Source organism: Rhincodon typus, chromosome 43 (genome assembly GCF_021869965.1).
Source record: "Rhincodon typus isolate 14 chromosome 43, sRhiTyp1.1, whole genome shotgun sequence".
Taxonomy (NCBI): domain Eukaryota; kingdom Metazoa; phylum Chordata; class Chondrichthyes; order Orectolobiformes; family Rhincodontidae; genus Rhincodon; species Rhincodon typus.
In genome coordinates this window covers 2,987,470-3,001,779 of record NC_063374.1, presented here as the reverse complement: position 1 = coordinate 3,001,779, position 14,310 = coordinate 2,987,470, and positions in this window count along the sequence as shown.

Sequence of the window (14,310 nt, the reverse complement as noted above, 5' to 3'; positions counted from 1 at the left end):
GGATACATCTTAAATGACACTATCGTGCCTGCCTCGAACACCTCCGCTGGCAATGCGTTCCAGACACCCACCGCCCTCTATGTAAAGAACTTTCCACGCATATCTCCCTTAAGCTTTTCCCCTCTCACTTTGAAATTGTGACCCCTAGTAATTGAGTCCCCTACTCTGGGAAAAAGCTTCTTGCTATCCACCCTGTCTATACCTCTCATGATTTTGTAGACCTCAGTCAGGTCCCCCCCTCAACCTCCATCTTTCCAATGTAAATAATCCTAATCTACTTAACCTCTCTTCATAGCTAGCGCCCTCCATACCAGGCAACATCCTGGTGAACTTCCTCTGCACCCTCTCCAAAACATCCACATCCTTTTGGTAATGTGGCAACCAGAACTGTATGCAGTTTTCCAAATGTGGTCGAACCAAAGTCCTATACAACTGTAACATGACCTGCCAACTCTTGTACTCAATACCCCGTCTCATGAATGAAAGCATACCGTATGACTTCTTGACCAATGTATCGACCTGTGTTGCCACATTCAGGGTACAATGGACCTGAACACCAAGATCTCTCTGTGCATTAATTTTCCCCAGGGCTTTTCCATTTACCGTATAGTTCGCTCTTGAATTGGATCTTCCAACATGCATCACCTCGCATTTGCCTGTATTGAACTCCATCTGCCATTTCTCCGCTCAACTCTCCAATCTATCTATATTCTGCTGCATTCTCCGACAGTCCCCTTCACTATCTGCTACTCCACCAATCTTAGTGTCATCTGCAAACTTGCTAATCAGACCATCTATACCTTCCTCCAGATCATTTATGTATACCACAAACAACAGTGGTCCCAACACGGATCCCTGTGGACTACCACTGGTCACAGTTCTCCATTTTGAGAAACTCCCTTCCACTACGACTCTCTGTCTCCTGTTGCCCAGCCAGTTCTCTATCCATCCAGCTAGTACACCCTGGACCCTATGCAACTTCACTTTCTCCATCAGCCTACCATGAGGAACCTTATCAAACGCCTTACTGAAGTCCATGTATATGACATCCAAAGCCCTTCGCTCATCTATCAACTTTGTCACTTCCTCAAAGAATTCTATCAAGTTGGTAAGACATGACCTTCCCTGCACAAAACCATGCTGCCTATCACTAATAAGCCCATTTTCTTCCAAATGTAAATAGATCCTATCCCTCAGTATCTTCTCCAGCAGCTTCCCCAACACTGATGTCAGGCTCACCGGTCTATAATTACCTGGATTATCCTTGCTACCCTTCTTAAACAAGGTGACAACATTAGCAATTCTCCAGTCCTCCGGGACCTCACCTGTGCTCAAGGATGCTGCTAAGATATCTGTTAAGGCCCCAGCTCTTTCCTCTCTCACTTCCCTCAGTAACCTGGGATTGATCACATCCGGACCTGGGGACTTGTCCACCCTAATGCCTTTTAGAATACCCAACACTTCCCCCCTCCTTATGCCAACTTGATCTAGAGTAATCAAACATCTATCCCTAACCTCAACATCCGTCATGTCCCTCTCCTCAGTGAATTCCTTCACAAAGTACTCATTAAGAATCTCTCTCATTTTCTCTGACTCTCCACATAACTTCCCTCCTTTGTCCTTGAGTGGGCCAGCCCTTTCTCTTGTTAACCCTCTTGCTCCTTATGTATGAATAAAAGGCTTTGGGATTTTCCTTAACCCTGTTTGCTAAAGATATTTCATGACCCCTTTTAGCCCTCTTAATTCCTCATTTCAGATTGGTCCTACTTTCCCGATATTCCTCCAAAGCTTCGGCTGTTTTCAGTCACCTAGACCTTATGTATGCTTCCCTTTTCCCCTTTGCTAGTCTCACAATTTCACCTGTCATCCATGGTTCCCTAATCTTGCCTTTTCTATCCCTCATTTTCACAGGGACATGTCTGTCCTGCACTCTAATCAACCTCTCTTTAAAAGCCTCCCACATATCAAATGTGGATTTACCCTCAAACAGCTGCTCCCAATCCACATTCCCCAGCTCCTGCCGAATTTTGCTATAGTTGGCCTTCCCCCAATTCAGCACTCTTCCTTTTGGACCACTCTCGTCTTTGTCCATCAGTATTCTGAAACTTACGGAATTGTGATCACTATTCCCAAAGTAATCCCCTACTGAAACTTCAACCACCTGGCCGGACTCATTCCCCAACACCAGGTCCAGTATGGCCCCTTCCCGAGTTGGACTATTTACATACTGCTCTAGAAAACCCTCCTGGATGCTCCTTAAAAATTCTGCTCCATCTAAACCCCTAACACAAAGTGAATCCCAGTCAATGTTGGGAAAATTAAAATCTCCCATCACCACCACCCTGTTGCTCCTACATCTTTCCATAATCTGTCTACATATTTGTACCTCTATCTCTTGCTCGCTGTTGGGAGGCCTGTAGTACAGCCCCAAAATTGTGACCGCACCCTTCCTATTTCTGAGCTTTGCCCATATTGCCTCACTGCTCGAGTCCTCCATCGTGCCCTCCTTCAGCACAGCTGTGATATCCTCTTTGACCAGTAATGCAACTCTTCCACCCCTTTTACCTCCCTCTCTATCCCGCCTGAAGCATCTATATCCTGGGATATTTAGTTACCAATCTTGCCCTTCCCTCAACCAAGTCTCAGTAATGACAATAACATCATATTCCCATTTTCTGTCGACAGAAAGGGAGCAACTAATGTTATAACATGGCCGGATGTGGGGTGGATAAAAAACGTGGAAGGATGAAATCAGGCTCGATGTTAAGTCCTAAAGGCTCCAAGGTTCCCAAGCAGAAAATGAGATATCCTTCATTGAGCATGAGCTCAGGCTGGCTGGAACACTGCGGTAGGCCTGAGACAGACATGTTGGCCAGGGAACACGGTGTTGCATTGAAATGGCAGGCAACTGGAAGCTCAGGGTTATTTTTGCAGAGAGAAAATAGATCTTGCAATGTAGCCACCCAATGTGCATTTCGTCTCCCCAGCATATAGGAGACTGAATTGGGAACAGAGCAAATTGTAGATCGGATTGAATGAAGCACAGGCAAATCACTGAAAGTTATGTCTGAGGCTTTGGGTGGTGAGGAGGGAGGAGGTAAAGGGGCAGGTACTATGTCATCTGAGATTGCATGGAACAGTGTACAGTGATAACTGAGAAAGAACTCAATGTAATAAACTTAGAGATATAGACCAGTAAAGAAATAACTGAGATAGATTCCAGCATAATATTAAGGGTGGCATAGCCTGGAACAGTAAGAACAGAGTATTGTTTAATATTTACAGATGCAGAAACAAGAGATATAAAACTTAACCAAAGACTTATACATGACTTACTAAAACAGAACATTGATTAACCGAGTGAGTCAGGTTTGAGTAGAATTTATTAATACATCCCTATATACAGAGTAAGATTCTTCATAAATGAGAGCAAACTGAGTACAGTGCGTACTCTTAAAGGGTCCACATTACCATCAACAGATAGTAACTTATACAGGACCTAGATTAATATAAACTGAAACAGGACCTAATTCAGGAATTATGGCACAGGACCGATATTAATATAAACCAAGACTGGCCTAAGGCAGTGATGACTGTTACAAGATCTAGATTAATGTAAGTATGCATATCATCTAGCAAAGTGTTTACATGTCCAGAAAAGGTCTATATTAGTCCAAAATGGGACAAATTCTATTTCGTTAATCGTGGCACAGGGGCTCGGTTCATGCGAGGTATTGTCTAATTTAATGATTGCTGATAGAGTACATTTATTAAATGTGAAGACTCTGCGATAATAGTAACTGATGCACGGACTTGAGTAAGGACGGAAATATTAAGGCAGGAAATTACAAACCTATTTCCTAATTTCAGTTTGTCAACACCACTTGCAAATATCCCAAAAGTATCAGATAAACGTCAATAGTTTCAAGGTGATCTGAGATGGTCAATTAAGCTCATAGACTAGTGTGATATAAAGTAAATTCAAATAGAATGCTGCAGATAGATAGGTTCTCATTGGTAGATGAATGGTCAGTGAAAATCAGCTTCTGAACAAGATCACGAAAGCGAACGAGTTTTAAATAAATAATAACTGCACGCAATAAATATGAAATAAATATCCTCCTGTCATTAACAACAATCATGATGTTAACCATCTCATGCAACAGCCCACATGGTTCACTTGGAGGCAGTCTACTTCCTTAACCAGCTGGGACTGCATACAATTACCGTTCTACAGTGATCTCATGGTGTTTTTGTTGCCTCTGAAGTTGGTGGCAAGCTACTTAGCTGTATCTGAACTGCGACAGGAAGTCACATAAAATAAAATATGCTGGAAGTCAGAGTTTCAAAGAAATTAGCTGTCGACCATATTTCAGAAGGTCAGTTAATCTCGACAAGGAATTGAAAAGTACAAAACAAAGCTGATCCTGAAATTCTGTCAGAAGTGCAAAATGATGAAAGTACTCAGTCGACCAGTCAATACCTGCGGAGAGAGAAACAGATACACTTCTCGGATTGATGATTCAAAATATCAGTTATTACAATTCTAAGGAAGGCGGGAGTTCTCTCCCTTGCATCCGGAACTAACATCCAATTAAACTCTCAGATCGTCTGGATATTGATCATGTGTCGGTTTATGTGACCTCGGTACGCATAAATCGCCTGTTGTAAATTTTAAATTATAGAAGGAAACATTAACAAAATTTAATCAATGCCCTTACGAAGCTTTGGGATATTGCGTAGTCGTGAAATGGGACTTACAAATAAAAAATATTTCTTAATGAAAGTGCTTTCATTTGTACGTTGTGAAACTTTGCACCCTTTGAGATTGAAGTGATTAAGGGTAGCTTCTCTCCTTGCTGTGTGTCGTTCTGGAGTAAATGGATTAAAATTTCAATCGAATTGATACTCACCAGAATACCAACCTGAACAGCGACATTTCATTGATATGCCAGCAAAAGTTTCAGAAACGAATGCTTCATTTCAATATATTGTTTGATTGAAATAAATAACATCTATTCCGTTTGATTTTCAAACAGTTTCTATTAATTTTGCATCAGATGCCAATGCTTTTTTCACATAAACCCTTGTTCTGCGTAGAACTACTCAGTAAATAACGTTGTTGATCTTCTTCGAATGCTATGAGAAATTCGTTGAAACTGTGGGCGGTTTATGTAAATAAATACAGAAATAGAAGCCCCAGATTGCATTTTTGAGCAACAAACGCACAGCAAATATTTCCCCACCAATACCGAAATAGCGACAGAATGCAAGTAACGATTCCAAGACAAACTGATTTCAGAACATTTTGTCAATTAAACGAGAGGAACGATAAGATCTATGCAGAGAATTAGCGAACATTCCCTCAACTATAATGACACAGCAAGTGTTCGTGTGCAGGTCTACCATATCCCACCGTACTGTATCTTCTCCCAATCTTGCGTGATTGCTTTTTTACAGCGGCCCATTTTCTCTACTCGACACTTTAGGACGTCTTCCCTCAAACAGAATCACAGGCGACTAACTAAATGGTTTGAGCACAATAGAGCGCGCTTTTCTGTGAAATATGTTATCACCATTCATTTACCCAGCACAGTGAGATGCAAAACAAAATGTAGTGGAGTGTTTAACCGATCTCTAACCCGTTCAAAACCAGAAGTTGCTGGAGAAGCTGGAAAAACTAAAGTTCTGACTAAGGGTCAGCGGACCTGAAACGTTAACTTTGATTTTTTCTTCACAGATGCTGCCAGACCTGCTGAGCTTTTCCAGCAACTTCTGTTTTTGTTCCAGATTTACAGCATCCGCAGTTCTTTCGGTTTTTATTTGCCCTTTAATCCGTGTTGTATCTGCCGTGGGAATGCTTGATAGGAAAATATTGAGGAAGATTTGGTCTTTTGTCAACCTGTATAAAATTCCCTGGAAGATTTGATGCGAAGATGTAGACGGAGATTTACTTCGTACCTACCCTGCAAGAGTTGATAGAGTTTTGCATCGTGTGCAAATGGTGCTATCCCTGCCCCTGAAATATTTGATAGGATATTATAGAGTGATGCACGAAAATGGATAGATTAATCCTCTTTTCCTTGGAACAGTGAAATCAGAGGGCAGTTTTGAAAGAGGGAAAAATAATGGAGGCCTCAATAAAATTGATAGCTACAACATACTTTCAATAGTAAATAGTTCAATGATCAGGGGCCATTAATGAAAAAAAGAATTGGAAGAATGCCTGATGTTAAGTTTTCATGCAAACTGTTGTGAGTGTATGGAGCATATTGGTTGAATGGGCAATAGGGTAGAGGGATAAGGAATTACATGTGAATGCACATACAGCTTCGCTGAATACATTCACGGACGCTTTGAGGAGGGAATCTCATTGGAATGTATAAAATTTTCGTATGGGTGGACAGACTGGTGGCACAAATTCGGGTGGCACAGTGGATCAGTGGTTAGCATTGCTGCCTCTCAGCACCAAGGACTTGGGTTCAATTTCAGCCTAGATCGACTGTCTGTGTGGAGTTTGCACATTCTTTCCGTGTCTGCAAGGGTTTCCCCGGGTGCTCTGGTTTCCTCTCACAGTCCAAAGATATGTGGGTCAGGTGGATTGACCATGATAAATTGCCTATAGTTTCCAGCGATGTGTGAGTTAGGTGGATTAGCTATGGGAAATGCAGGAAATGCTGATGGGGAGAGGAGGTGAGTATGGGTGGGATGCTCTTCCAACAGTCGGTGTGGACTTGTTGGGCCGAATGGCCTGCTTCAACACTGTAAGGATTCTACAAATGATATTTTTGCCTAGTCAGAATTGGTGACGCGTTTGATGCCAGGGGTATCGTGAATCGGGCAGAACAAGGGGTTATGTTCTCAGGATGCAGAAATTAGCAGAGGTATCTTCACTTCAAGGGTGGAATTCTTTAACATAGAAATCAGTGCATACCACGCCATTCAATATACAGTACTTAATGAAGAAAATATTAAAATTTTGAGAGGTTTAAGATGTTATTGGCCACGGGAGAGCACAGTAGTATGGCATTGATATTTTGAGCAGCCAAGATCATAGAAATATATAGCACAGAAACAGACTCTTTGGTCCAAGTCGTCCACGCTGACCAGATTCCCAGTTTGATGTCGTCCCATTTGGCCCATTTCCCTCTGAATCCTTCCTATTCATAAAACTATCCAGATGCCTTTTAAATGTTGTAATTGTACCAGTCTCATCATGTTGAGTAGCTGAACCAACTCGACGAATTGAAGGAATCCTGCTCCTAGATCTGACCTGCCATTCAAAATGATCATAGCTGATATCATAGTGTTCCATATTCTATATTTCCATCTATCCCTGCTTAGCTAGTTGGCCAGATTGCCTGTTTGCGACGTCGACAGTGTCTGTTCGAGTCCCACACAGGTGAGGTTGCTGAGAATGACTCTGCTTCCCAAAATCTCCCCTCGCAAAGGCACAGTTATCCTTAGGTTTAACCACCACCTGTCATCTTCTTCTTTGATGGGAGAGCGGGACTGTGTTGACTTTACCTTATATTCTTGGTCTCTGTTAGTTAATGACAAATCTGACTCTTTTTCTATGTTGAACGAAACATTAAATCAATGTGTCAACACTGGACTATTCGCCTATTTACAACAATTGTGTCTTTAAAAAAACATTAAATCAGTGATGATTTATTTTTATGAAAGATGGAGAGAAAGACAGATAGATCGGCAGACCGACTGACGAACATATAGAATAGCCTTTGAAATGTCAGACAATATTATGGATGGCTAGTTCGGTGATCGTGGTGATTATACAGTTGTGGTGTCAGAAGGGTATCAATGACTAGACAAATGAGGAATGGCATTGCTTGAACCATAGTGGATATGAGTCGATAAATCTGTTTCCCTTTGTACTTATATTGCTAGACCTGCCGGTTTCCTCCACCATTCTTTATTTTCCAAATCGCCAGTATTTGTAGCAGTTTAATTTTATTATAATTAATTTAGTCACAGTGAAATGTCAAAGAGTGACGTGTTGAGCTCATTTTAGCGTCAATGTGCTCATGAGGAAGTTTTGGTTTGTCTCTTCAAGAGATAATGTTGAAGGACAGGATGTGTAGTTGGAAAGCAAAGATTCCTTACTGAAACAGAGACCACTGTCATCGTGATCTGCCACAATACAACCTACCATTACCATTGAGCGAAGTGACCAACACTAGTTCAACAGGGATTCAAAGCTGCATTCTATAGACAAAGCAAAATTGATCCATATTCAATGGGTCAGATCAAATCTATGCAGTCTTGCCACATCCAGTTGTGAATAATGATGAAGAATACATGAAGAACTAACGGGCTTAGAAGGCTAAAAAGAAAAACAATGATTGTGAAACGTAGTGCGTCAATGCAATAAACAAAACTGAAAAATGCTTCATCATCTTCATCCAGAAGTGTTGAGGGCATGATCTACCTTCAAAAGCTCCAAATGTTGCAACCATCAGACAAGCGAAGGTTCAGCTAATTCCATTTACACCGTGAGCTGACAAAAAACCATTCAGAGCATTGGATAAAACAAAGACCATAAGGTCGGACACCATCCCTATTGTCACCCTGAAGGTTTGACTTCCAGAACTAACCAAACGTAGGCGAGATACCTCATGACAGCTTTAACACTGGTACCTACACAGCAATGTCGATAAAATGCTCCAGTGTGTCTTCCTCACAACGTTCAGGACAGATTCAATTGCGTAAGTTACCACACCTTCAATGTGGTGGGATTTATTCATATACATATTCATTGACAATGCTGTTAACTGACATTTATGCACGTCGAGTTCGCCTGCTTTGCAGTCATAGTTTGGATACCACGAGAATCATTCAGTTTCAGATATCATTACATGCTTGTTTCAAATATGTACAAAATAACTTAATTCCTGGCGTGAGTTACGGGTGTTTAGCCTGCATTACAAGACAGGATTTTCCTACGTTTGGATAAAGGAGTCTTTGCAAAATTGAAGTCAATAGAAACGAACAGGTTGGATTTTCTGGTTGGATTCTTATTTCGCACAAACAAGGATGGCCATGGTTGGAGTAACCCAGTCAGTTTAGCTCCAGGACATTGCCACCCAAGTACACCAGAGGAGCGTTATAGATTCAAGTATCTGCATCTGCTGCTTCAGTATCTTCCCTATGACACTAGAAGCGGGATTTTTCGTTGTTCACTGAAAAGATTTCAACTCATTAGATTTTTGTTTCAAACCGGAAGCAGTCTGTTACTACATAGAACAAAATTTGAATGAAAAATATTCAGCCTTAGGCCAATAAAGGGCAACTTTCTGAATTTCCTCATACACATACCAAGGAATGGTCATCTCAAATAACAGCTAGTCTAATTATCTCCCCTTGACAACTTTTAGACATTCATCATGCAAACGTTTATGGTTAAAATGCTGCTCTTTACAATTGACCAGGAGTTTACGTGGTCCAGTCACGTCTCAAGAGTGGTTACAAGAGAAGGTCAGTTGCTGGTCATGTTTTAACTCGTCCCTGACTTCCAGTTCTCTACACTGTATACAAAGGAGACACCTCGAATGGAATGCAATGCTTTTTTCATACTGATTTAGATGAAACTCGAATGGCATTTTAAAAAAGACATCCCAATAGAATCCAGGAGGAAAAAACTTGCCTGAACTGCACCCGTTTATTCAGACCAGCTTAGACATTCACATCCTCCATCACCAATGGACAAAGATACCTGCGTGAGCAATCTGCAACCGTTATGTTAGGAAATAGACAAGGCTCCTTTGAGAGTACCTTTCCAACTCGTAAACCGTACTAGGAACAACCACAAATCAGCAAATGGATGGGAACACCACCAACAACGGAATATGTCCCTCTAAGATGCACATACGAATTATGCTGACACGAATAAATGTTGCAACAAAAACAAAGTTGCTGGAAAAGCTCAGCAGGTCTTGCAGCATCTGTGAAGGAGAAAACAGAGTTAACGTTTCGGGTCCGGTGACCCTTCCTGAGAATAAATGTTGCATTGCGTTCCATGTTATTGAAATAAAATAATGGAACTCCCTTCCGAACAAACTATAATTGGATTGATATCACACAGACTGCAGCGTAACAAAAGAATTCACATCATTTTCATCAGTGAAATTAAGAATGTACAATTAATATTGGAGATTTCAGTGGTAGAACATAGGACATAGAACAGTACAGCACAGGAATGGGCCCTTCGGCCCACGATGTTGTGCTGAACATGACACCAAATGAACCTATTCCCTTCTGCTTGCCCTTGGACCAAATACTTCCATTCCTTGCATACTCACGTGTTTATCTAAAAGTCCCTTCAATGCCTTATCTGTCTCAACCACCAGCCCAGCAGTGTGTTCCGGACTCCTACCAGTGTGGAAAAAAAAACTGCCCCTCATATCTACTTCGAACTTTACCCCTCTCATCTTAAATGCATGCCCTTAATGTTAGACCTTTCAATGCCGAGAACAAGATTCTGGCCGTCAAAGCTATCTATGCATCTCATAATTTGATAGGCTTCTATCAAGTCTCCACTCAGCCTCCGCCGCTCAAGAGAAAACAACCCGACTTTTTTTTTTACCCTCTCCTTATAGCTCATATCCTCTAATCCGGGCAGCATCCTGGTAAACCTCTTCTGCACTCTCTCCAAAGTCTCCACATTCTTCCTGTAATGTGCCGCCTAGAATTGAATGCAGTACTCTAAGTGTGGCCTTACCAAAGTCTTATGAAACTGCAACATGGCTTCCTTACTCTTGTACTCAATTCCCTGGCCAATAAAGGCAAGCATGCCATACATCTTCCCTACCACCTTATCTACTTGCGTGGCCACTTTCAGGGAGCTATGGGCTTGGAGCCCAAGTTCCTTCTGTACATCAATGCTGTTCAGAGTCCTGCCGATGTTTGTATCACTGAACAAACAAAGAAGTTACAAGTGAATGGGGCCTGCCATGATATCAACATTTTTGCGGAAGATTAATTGATGCAGTATTGTTGTTTTTCAAAAAGTAGTTGACTTTATTTACGGCCTGGTGACCAAAGATTTTTATTGTTTGAACATATCCCTGTCAGCTATTGTTTCTGATATCAATAACAAAACAATATTATGTCACATCACATTCTGCTGGAGGCCTTAATAAGATTTAATATCGATCAAATTTCAGTTCGATTTTACTTATTGATACAAAGGAACTCCGAAAGAAGATAGTGCCTTAATTTCTGTTGAAGTATCTTCATTAATCTTGTTTAATGAATATTGATTAAAGTATAAATGAGCGCAATGGGGTTTTATCTTGGGATTGGCAAAAAAAAGCATGCCTTCCATGATATCATTTCTTCCTTTTTTAGTCATTATAGTGCTAAACCATGTCTCTGTTTAAGTGACACTGTCTCAGTTCCACTAGATCTTGTTGCTGTTTGTACCACACTGACGCCTTCCTCGATTAGAACCACACTCATCCATGCCTTTACACAGATTACAAGATACTTGATACTCTCTGATATATATTTTGCATTATCTGGTATGAAGTCTTTAATACTTGCCTTGAAAAGGTAAACAGAGCGTTGTAACAATCTACTCGGGTGAATTGGAAATGAGAGACTGGATTGAAATAAGTCTATTGCACTTCATCCTGCTCCGTGACAAATTCTGCTGCATTAATGTTTGTAATTTACATTTGTGTTGCACTATGATGATTATTCAACACATCTGATTTACTTAAAAACATGTGTTTCCTTTGTAGAATGTTATAGATCTTTTGCTGTTTCACAGCCTGTGTCGATGGAGTTTAGAACTGTGAAAGTATAGAACTTTCAACTTGGCTGCTGTGGTGTTCTAATGTTACTGCATGAAAACAAAACTCTCATTTGCTTCACAGGAAAAAGTGAAAAGGAATATGTAACATTTGTGAGTCTGCATGTCTTTGTATCCATACGTTGGCGTGTTTCTATAAAACAGATCTTATGATTTCCAGAAGCATAAATGATTATCTTTCGCAGTATGTTTCAGCATTTTAGTCAGTTATATTCAGTTTGGTACTTAGAATTCTTTAATAGTACTAACTGACATTGATGATGATTCATCTGTTTAGATAACACTGTCCCATTTAACTTTCCTTGAATAAGGCGTGGTCCATTTTGTACCTAGTGTTCAGTGGGAATGTGGAAAAAGTCAGAGAAACGGTAATTAGATCAACACGTGATTCTTTACTTTTCAGTGCCCATCTCATCATCACACAGAACCTATCTTGTTACTTCCTTCACTTGGAAATAAAGTAGACACTGTTGAATAACGACCTACATCTGTAGCATCTTTTGTGTTGTCATCCCATAAACAGGAACATATCAGATGTGAAACTGACTCACAATAGCAATACTGAGACAGGTAAATGTACACCTATTAAATGCTGTCGTTTTAAATCAGATCATGAAGGAGGGGAGGGAAACAAAGATTTAAGAAGGAATACCAGTTTCAAGGCGAAGGCGGCTAACGACACATTAACATTTAAGGATGCATATAAGAACATTGAGTGTAGGAGTTGGGACGTCTTGTTGCAGCTGAATAAGGCTTTGGTGAGGCCACAATTGCAGTACTGCATGCAGTTCTCTTCGTCCTACGGTAGAAAGGATATTATTAAACTAGAAAGACTGCAGAAAAGTTTGCTAGGATGCTACCTTGACTGGAATGTCTGAATTATAAAGAGAGGTTTGACAGGCTGGGACTCTTTTCCCTAGAGCGTAGGAGACTGAGGGGTGACCTGATGGAGATGTATAAAATCCTCAGAGGCATTGATGAGGTAGAGAGCCAATAGCCTTTCCCCATGTAAGGAAGTGTGAAACTAGAGGGCTTAGGCTTAAGTGAAAGTCGGGAAACTGGTCAGCAGACTATTGCTTTACTTAAGTCTAAGTGTGAAAAGAGATAGATTAATGTTTCAGTAGTAGTTGTGTTGAAACCAGTGATGGTGCAGACGATGTCATGGAGGTGAATTCTCATATTGACTTTCGAGCGGATTTCAGGTGAGAATCGCTGCTCAAGATGAGACCAGGCGCCAAAACAAGAATTGTTGTTTTCTAATTCAGTCAGTGGCAATGGCACTAAATGCAATCCATAGTCCAAGGAGATAGTTACTATGGGAAATGATGACAGTGCAGTCCGTTTTCTAAAGGAAATGGAGGAAATTTATGTTAATCCCATACTCCATGGATTATAGATCACAATTAGAATCCGAAAATAACACGTGTGTGACTTTGATTAAGGCAATTTTGATCTTTTGACAGCGATGGCAACTTGAATTGAGGCATGCAAACAGAGTTCTGTGACATGTGTGTGGTTATGGGAAGCAAGAAATTGTTTCTGTCAATTTCAGCTTTTCTTTTCTTGACTTTCATTTTTTTTTTAAAAAAGGATTGTTTCCATTGTTTTCAATGTTTTCCAACTATTTTTAATCAGATGTACTAACGCCAGCCCCTCCAGTATTTAATATATTTACCCTTAATCAAGGATATGGAGTGCTACTGAAGGGAATCTGCCTCAGAGTTGCATTCCCTGTTCCATCTATCCTAGTGACAGGCAATAATTTATAGTATTTGTCATCCCTTGTTTTCTCCAACCTCCAGGAATTTCTCGCAGGCCTTAGAGCCGTAGAATATCATCTGGAAAGAATTCAGTGGGTTTGTGCACAACGATGCATCAGAATGGTATTATCCTCCAGGAATCATCCCTTTGGTTCTAATCACTTCGTAGAATATACATGCTCTCGTAAACATTCAGATTATTAGGAATTGAACGCCCCTGTGGACGTTTGAAACGTAAATTTACAGAGCAGACACCTGTATAAATGTGAGCAATCTGTAACGTCTAACACATAGTTAATTTTTTTATCTGTGATCAGTGGGCCATAAATAGTTCATGAATTGTCGGCACAGGAGTCACAGATGTTTCCTGTAAATTACAAAGTGATTTGCTGCTCCTGGCTGATGCTGAATTTTTGGCTTTCAGTGACAATTCTTAGAGCAGATTTATGCTTGGAATATATTTGGAACAAACTTCAATTAAACCCATGCAGTGGTTAATCTTTCAGCAAAGTCAATTCAAATGTATTTCATATGTTATGACTTTATGCAAACTGTGTGTTGATGATGGCATGTTCAAAATAAAACAAAATGAAGAACAATATAAGTTTGGAATTTTAAAATGTAAAAGTTAATTTTACTGGTAATCATGAAGCTCTTTCGCAATCCCTTGGAAGTACACACAAGCTGAGTTGGCATCATACAGTTAGAAACAAAATG